This window comes from Scyliorhinus canicula, chromosome 13 (assembly GCF_902713615.1).
Source record: "Scyliorhinus canicula chromosome 13, sScyCan1.1, whole genome shotgun sequence".
Taxonomy (NCBI): domain Eukaryota; kingdom Metazoa; phylum Chordata; class Chondrichthyes; order Carcharhiniformes; family Scyliorhinidae; genus Scyliorhinus; species Scyliorhinus canicula.
In genome coordinates this window covers 7,665,935-7,674,236 of record NC_052158.1, presented here as the reverse complement: position 1 = coordinate 7,674,236, position 8,302 = coordinate 7,665,935, and positions in this window count along the sequence as shown.

Sequence of the window (8,302 nt, the reverse complement as noted above, 5' to 3'; positions counted from 1 at the left end):
CTTCTATTACCATCAGGCTACAGGGCATTGAGGACATCGGCACTATCTGCTCACTACCTGGTCATCACACAATAATCGGCAAGCCCCATGGTCCTCCGGTGGCTTCGCACAATCTGGATGTTCAATACCATCAACGCAGCCATAAAGCCACGCATTGTAGTCCATTGTAACATTAACTGTAATCTATACCAATGCACATGGAAGGGAACAGCAAAGGTCACAGAGTCATAGATGTTTACAGCATGGAAACAGGCCCTTCGGCCCAGCTTGTCCATGCCGCCCAGTTTCTATCACTAAGCTACTCCCACTTGCCCGCATTTGGCCCATATCCCTCTATACCCACCCTGCCAATGTAACTGTCTAACTTTTTAAAAGGAAACAATTGTACCCACCTCTGGCAGCTCATTCCAGATGCTCACCACCCTCTGTGTGAAAGAATTTCCCCTCTGGTCTCTTTTGTATCTCTCCCCTCTCACCTTAAACCTCTCCCTCTAGTTCTAGACTCCTCTACCTTAGGGAAAAGATGTTGACTATCTACCTTATCGATGCCCCTCATTATTTTATAGACCTCTATAAGATCACCCCTAAGCCCCCTACGCTCCAAGGAAAAAGTCCCAGCCTATCCAGCCTCTCCGCATAACTCAGACCATCAAGTCCTGGTAGCATCCTAGTAAATCTCTTCTGCACTCTTTCTAGTTTACCAATATCCTTCCTATAATAGGGTGACCAGAACTGAACACAGTATTCCATGTGTGGTCTTACTAATGTCTTGTATAACTTCAACAAGACATCCCAACTCCTGTATTCAATATTCTGACCAATAAAACCTTGCATTCTGAATGCCTTCACCACCCTGTCCACCTGTGAATCCACCTTCAAGGAGCAATGAACATGTACTTCTAGATCTTGTTGTTCTGTAACTCTCCCCAGCTCCCTACCATTAGCTGAGTAGGCCCTACCCTGATTCCATCTACAAATATACATCACCTCACGTTCCTCTAAATTAAACTCCATCTGCCATTCGTCGGCCCACTGGCCCAATTGATCAAGATCCCGTTGCAATCTTATATAATCTTCTTCACTATTCACTATGCCACCAATCTTGGTGTCATCTGCAAACTTACTAACCATGTCTCCTAAATTCTCATCCAAATCATTAATATAAATAACAAATAACAGTGGACCCAGCACCGATCGCTGAGGCACACCCCTGGTCACAGGCCTCCAGTTTGAAAAACAACCCTCTCCAACCACACTTTGTCTTCAGTCGCCAAGCCAATTTTCTATCCAATTGGCTACCTCACCCTGGATTCCGCGAGATTTAACATTTTGCAACAACCTATCACGCGGTATCTTGTCAAAGGCCTGGCTAAAGTCCATGTAGACAACCTTGACCGCACTGCCCTCATCTACCTTATGGTTACCCTTCAAAAAACTCAATCAAATTGGTGAGACATGACTTTCCCCTTACAAAGCCATGCTGACTTTCCCTAATAGCCCTTGCCTGTCTATGTGCCTAAAGATCCTGTCCCTCAGAATACATTCTAACAATTTACCCACTACAGAAATGAGGCTCACTGGTCTGTCGTTCCCAGGCTTATCCCTACAGCCCTGCTTTATCAAGGGTACAACATTTGCTACCCTCCAATCTTCAGGCATCTCTCCTGTGGCTGTCGATGATTCAAATATCTCAGCGAGGGGCTGGAAATTTCCTCCCTAGGTGTCACCTAAATTGGAAGCCACGTGCGATCCTGGGCATCACGTGGCGAAATATCATCAACTACAGAGAATCGTTCAGAAGTGCCTGTGGGACATTGCGATGGAGAGGCGACAGAGATTGGCAGGACACGTACTTTGCCTCCTGTACATATAGGAAAGGCAGAGGAATCCTCGCACAATAGGTTAAAGAGAAGATGCTGGAAAAGTTTAAAGAAGATCTGTTGTTGGTTATGTTATCACTTAGCTGTGCCTATCTCATACCCCTTCTGCTGTCTGACATGCAGGTAGTCCTGTGCTGTAATTTCACGAGGCTGATATTTAATTTTTGTGTGTGCCAGATACTGCTCCTGGCATGCCCTCCTGTACTCTTCATTGAATTAAGATTAACCTCTGGCTTGATGGTAATGCCTGAGGGGATGCTAGACCATGAGGTTACAGATTGAGGTCGAACAGTTCTGCGTTGTTGATGGCCCACAGTGCCTTACTGATGCACCATATTTCCAGTATTTTCTCTTTTTATTTCTTAAATGATTGAGTGTTTTAATGTCAATAAAGCTAAAAAACACCTCATGAGAAGTTGTCTTGATTTTTTTTTCAAGGAGTTAATTTTATGGATTTAAAAGCAAGTCTGAAACTGATCTTGTGTTGGCTGACTCCTCCCCCACCCCGCGGGTCTCTCACAGTGATAAAGTAACTAACTCCTTTGTCCTGCTATTTTTAAATTCTTTAATATAAAGGCAAACTGTATGTTTATTTAAGCAATGTTGGTGTGCTCAATCCTGTGGAACAGGTTCTCGGGGTTGGGAAATCTGCGATGATTCACAGTGATAACCAAACATAATCTAGGGGCCAGATGATGAAAGAAATGTGAATTATATAAGCGTAGAGCAGAAGGTGAACATCTCAAACTATCTGCATTGTCAGGCTGGGTGAAAAGAACAAATCGACTGTTAAAACTATGTGGGAGAAAATAGTTTGTGACGTTGGGATTTTAAAAGTGCTCCTGGCTGATGGAATGGAAGGAACTGTGTTTAAAACGACCAAAATAACAACTTTTTGTGGTGATATGCCTGTGGGCTATGTCATAGTTGGATGGTGTGCAACCTCCAATCAGCAGGTGGCGGTACAGCCACACCATGCGGTCTCTAGACCAAGGTCATGTGACCTGCGACTCGGAGATAAAGGGAGACACATCCGGCAAACTCGGGAAGAGGATTGAGAGGGTAATAAGATATACATGTGAATGGTCAGTGCTAGGTGCAAGTTTCAGAGGACTAGTTAGCAGACTCCATGACAACATGCTCTGTATCAGATTGCTATCTTACCACACGAGACTCAATAAAAGATTCTTCTTTGGACAAGTCAAAGTGTTTGGTGAGTTCCTTCATGAAATACAAAGGACCAAACACAACACTTTTTACATTTAAACTCACAGTAAGGTAAGGTAAAGGTAAAGTCGCCATAGTCCCAGATGACCATAGGCTGCTTTCCTCTTTGAGGGGGAGAGCTGACTGGTGGTGATTTAATCTGAGGATCACCACACCTCAGACGAGAGGCGAGGTTGAGAAGGCGGTGGTGGTGGTGGTGGGGGGGGGGGGGGGGGGGGGGGGGGCTGCATGAATAACCTCAGCTGGTATAGGAATTGAACCCTGCGCTGCTGCCATGCTCTGCATCACGAACCAGCTGTCTTGCCAAGTGAGCTAAAACATATTGTAGACCACGAAAGAAAGGAGCATCTCCTGAAACACATCTAGAATGTCCCAAAGTCTGATTTATTAATACTGACCATTTTCACTGAATCCTATCAGTGGTACCACCCGTTGAAAGTTCCTGAATGGACTTCCGGTGACGGCCATGGAGTGAGTGGTCGCATATTTGGCAGCTCCCGCTCATGGTGGTCTTTTCCTGGCCCTTTCCCCGGTTTGTAGCAGGAATTTTGGAGGAAAAAGGTGTAGACGTGCGAGCAGGAGAGAGTGTCCCCTAATTTATGGAGCTGTGGACCAGAATTCCCCGGAAAAAAGCAAACCATTTGGCTGAGGCGGGTGAGGTGCGGGCAACACACATGGAGATGGCTGATGGGCAGGATCCGGCCTGCTGGCTCAGTGGTCGATGGACCAGTTGCTGAGCTTCCTGAATGAGACGTTCACCCTACAGCGGGAGGAAAGTTTGGAGGGCCTGGCCCGGGCGGTGGACTCGATCAAGGTGGTGGTTGAAACGAGACTGGCGGCCCAGGGGCAGGCAATCCAGAGGCTGGAGGAGCAGGCGGGGGAGCAGGAGGAACAGCCCTCCTCGATGGCAGCGGAGATGGGACTGATCCGAGACCAGCGGAAGCGACTGCTGGAGAAAGTAGACGACCTAGAGAACCGATCCCGTAGGCAGAACATCCGGATTGTGGGCCTGCCGGAGGGGAGTGAAGGATCGGATGCGTGTGCATATATTGGGAAGATGCTGGCGAAGCTGCTTGGGAAGATACGTTTGACCAGCCATTGGAGCTGGATCGGGCTCACAGGGCGATGATGCGCAAGTCTCAGGGGGGCGAGCCAACAAGGGCGATGGTGATACGGTTGCATCGGTTCCTGGATAAGTACTGCTGACGGGAGGGGACTTTCAAAGTGGAGGAGGAGGACGATGGTAGATGACGGTAGTTGTCTGAGAGTGGGCCAGGAGAGCTGCGGGACATGGGCCAAAGACTGGCCCAGGAGAGGGTATGGTTGATCGGCAGGGGAGGGGGGCAGGTGCTACCTGATTATGGGGGGAGATTTCAATACGGTCCTTGATCCAAGGCCGGTAAAGTTTCAGTAAGAAGTCTTACAACACCAGGTTAAAGTCCAACAGGTTTGTTTCAAACACGAGCTTTCGGAGCTCCTTCTTCACCTGAAGAAGGAGCCGTGCTCCGAAAGCTCGTGTTTGAAACAACCTGTTGGACTTTAACCTGGTGTTGTAAGACTTCTTACTGTGCTCACCCCAGTCCAACGCCGGCATCTCCACATCATGGTAAAGTTTCAGGTCTTGGAAGGTATCAATAATGGCTAAGGAGCTCCGAGGGTTCATGGAGCATATGGGAGGGGTCGTTCCATGTAGATTCGGGAGGCCGAGGGGTAAGGAGTTTTTGTTCTACTCCCATAAGGTATATTCTCGGATAGACTTCTTTGTGTTGGACAAAATGCTGCTGGCAGAGGTGGTCAATGCTGAATATTCAGAAATAGTGGTGTCAGATCACGCCCTGCACTGGGTGGACTTCCAGGTTAGTAAAGGAAAGGCCCAGCTCCCGCAATGGAGGCTGGATGTGGGACTATTAGCGGAGGAAGAGGTATGTGAGCGGGTGAGCGAGGCCATTCGGGGATACATTAAGAGTAATGATGTGGGAGAGGTATCAGTGGGGGTGGTCTGGGAGGCACTGAAGGCTGTTATCAGGGGAGAATTCATCTCAAATCAGGCCCATGAGGGGAAGGCTGTCCGGGAAGAGTTAGACAGACTGGTAGGCAAAATTTTACAGGGGGACAGGAAATATGCGGAGACTCCGATGACAGGCTTTTGAAAGAGCGTCAGAGACTGCACCTAGAATTTGGGCTCCTGTCCACAGGTAAGGCTGAGGAGGGTAAGGGGAGGGGCGGTGTATGAATATGGGGAAAAAGCCAGTAGGATGCTGGCACATCAGCTGAGGAAACAGGAGGCGGCAAGAGAGATTGGGAAAGTGAAGGATACAGGGTGGAAGGTGGTTCTGGACTTGGCGGCACTGAATGATGTGTTTCGGGAGGTTTACAGTATATTGTATAAATCGGAACACCCAGTCGGGGAGGAGGGAATTCCCGAGGATAGATGAGGAGATGGTGGAGGATCTGGGTGCCCCAAACGGGCTTGGGGACGTTACAGACTGGTTGGGAGCGATGCAATCGGGCAAAGCCCCAGTACCGGACGGATACCCGGTGGATTCTATGAGACATTTTCCAGGCTGTTGGGGCTACTATTGGTAAAGGATTTCAATGAATCAAAGGAGTGCTACCCAACGTTATAACAGGCATCGATTTCCCTTATCTTGAAATGGGATAATGATCTGGAAAGCTGTGAGTCGTATCTGCCGATTTCCCTGCTCAATGTGGATGCAAAATTGCTGGCAAAGACATTGGCCACATGGATAGAGGCCTGTGTTCCGGGGGTAATAGGGAAGGACCAGACGGGATTTGTTAAGGGACAACACCTGGTGTCCAACATGAGGCGGCTCTTTAACGTAATAATGATGCCTGCGAGGGCAGCACGGTGGCCTAGTGGTTAGCACAACCGCCTCACGGCGCTGAGGTCCCAGGTTCGATCCCGGCTCTGGGTCACTGTCCGTGTGGAGTTTGCACATTCTCCCCGTGTCTGCGTGGGTTTCGCCCCCACAACCCAAAAATGTGCAGAGTAGGTGGATTGGCCACACTAAATTGCCCCTTAATTGGAAAAAATAATTGGGTAATCTAAATTTATTAAAAAAATAAAATAATGATGCTTGTGGAGGGGCGCGAGGTCGAGGTGGTGGAGGCCATGGATGCAGAAAGGGCCTTTGATCGGGTGGAGTGGAAATATCTGAGGGAGGTCCTGGGAACGTTTGGGTTTGGGCAGGGATTTGTGGATTGGGTCCGGTTGCTATATTTGGCACCGGTGGCAAATGTAAGGACGAATTGGGTGTGATCGGAATATTTTAGTCTGTGTTGAGGATGTGACTGGGGTGTCCACTCTCCCCACTACCTTTCGCCCTGACCATAGAGCCCGTGGCAATGGCACTGCGAGAATCGAACATTTGGCGGGGGATAGTGGGGGGGGGGGGGGGGGGGGGGGGGGGGGGGTGGAATACAGGGTGTCGCTCTATGCAGATGATTTGCTCCTATATATAACAGACCTGTTGGGGGTGGGATTGCAGGAATTATGGGGATACTGGAGGAATTTGGCCGGTTATAAATTGAATATGGGCAAGAGCGAGGTTTTTGCGATCCAGGATAGGGGGCAGGAGAGGAGATTGAGGGAGATGGTGTTCAAGGTGGTGGGAGGGAGATTTTGGTTCCTGGGTATTCAAGTGGCAAGGGACTGGGGTCAGCTTCACAAACTAAATTTGGGCAAGTTGATAGAGCAGATGAAAGAGGACTTCCGAAGGTGGGACGACGTGCTCCCGCTGTCATTGGCGGGGAGGGTACAGACTGTGAAAATGACAGTCCTCCCGAGATTGCTGTTCGTTTTTCAGTGTCTCCCAATTTTCACCCCTGAGGCATTTTTTTTAGGAAGCTGAATGCGGCGATCCCGGTTTTTATTCGGGCCGGGAAAGCCCCGCAGGTGAAGAAGGTCCTACTTGAGCGGGGCGCGGGGAGGGTTGGCTGGCCCTTCTGAATCTTATCAACTATTACTGGGCGGCTAACTTATCAATGGTTAGGAAGTGGGTAGTGGGGTCGGGGCCGGTGTGAGAGTGGGTAGAGGTGGCATCTTGAAAGAGCATGAATCTGAAGGCTTTGTTAACGGCACCTCTGCCGTTCTTGCCGGCTCGGTACTCCACAAGTCCAGTGGTAGTGGCAGCCCTGAGGGTGTAGGAACAGTGGAGGCAACACATGGGACTGCAAGGGGGGGTCGGTATGGTCACCGATCTGTGACAACTACCAGTTCGCCCTGGGGGGGGGGGGGGGGGGCTGAACTGAGGCTCTAGGAGGTGGTAGCGGTCAGGGACCAAGAGACTTGGAGATCTTTTATTGAGGAGGATTTCCCGAGTTTGGAGGAACTAGAGGAGGAGTTCGAGTTGCCAGAAAGTTCCTGAATGAAGTGTCGTTAATTACATTCAAATCTCAATGGAGAGTTTTCTTTTACGATGCTCTTTGTTGGAATGTGGTATTTTATTGTGACCAATCAGGAAGGAGGTAACATAATATCCGAATAATTCTCTTATCACTGATATTGATGCTGCAAAACAGGATGGTTATCTGTCAGAATGATGCAGCAAAACTTTAAATCTTCTCTCGTATATTGTCCGAAGTAAAATCTGGATCACGCGGCTAAAAGCAATGTCCCTTGAGAGGTGTGGGCGGGGACCAGCGAATCACGCGCACATGATTTGAGGTTGCGGAAAACTGGGAAGATTCTGGGCGGGAGTGTTCGCAGTCTTAGCCAGGAGAGTGGAGGAGGAGATGCAACAGGACCCTTTGGTGGCGATATTTGGGGCTTCAGAGAAGCTGGAGCTCATGGAGAGGAGGAAGGCCGATGTCTTGGCCTTCGCCTCTCTGATTGCACGGCGGCGAATTTTGCTGGAGTGGCAGTCAGCATCGCCACCGGGGCTAGTGGCTTGGTTGGGTGACCTGTACGACTTCCTGTGGTTAGAGAAGATAAATTATGAGTTAAAGGACTCTTCAGGGGGGGTTTGAGGAAAGGTGGGGGATGTTTGTGGCCATGTTTGAGGGGCTGTTCATCGAAGGGGAGGGTGGGGTGAAAAAGGGTGAAAATATGTACAGACTGTTTAGTTGATTATTGGGAAGTATTGGGAAGAGTTTGTTTGCTGTAACCTGTTTTGATACATGTTTGTAATAAAATACATTAAAAAAAAAGCAATGTCCCTGAACTTCCATCCACT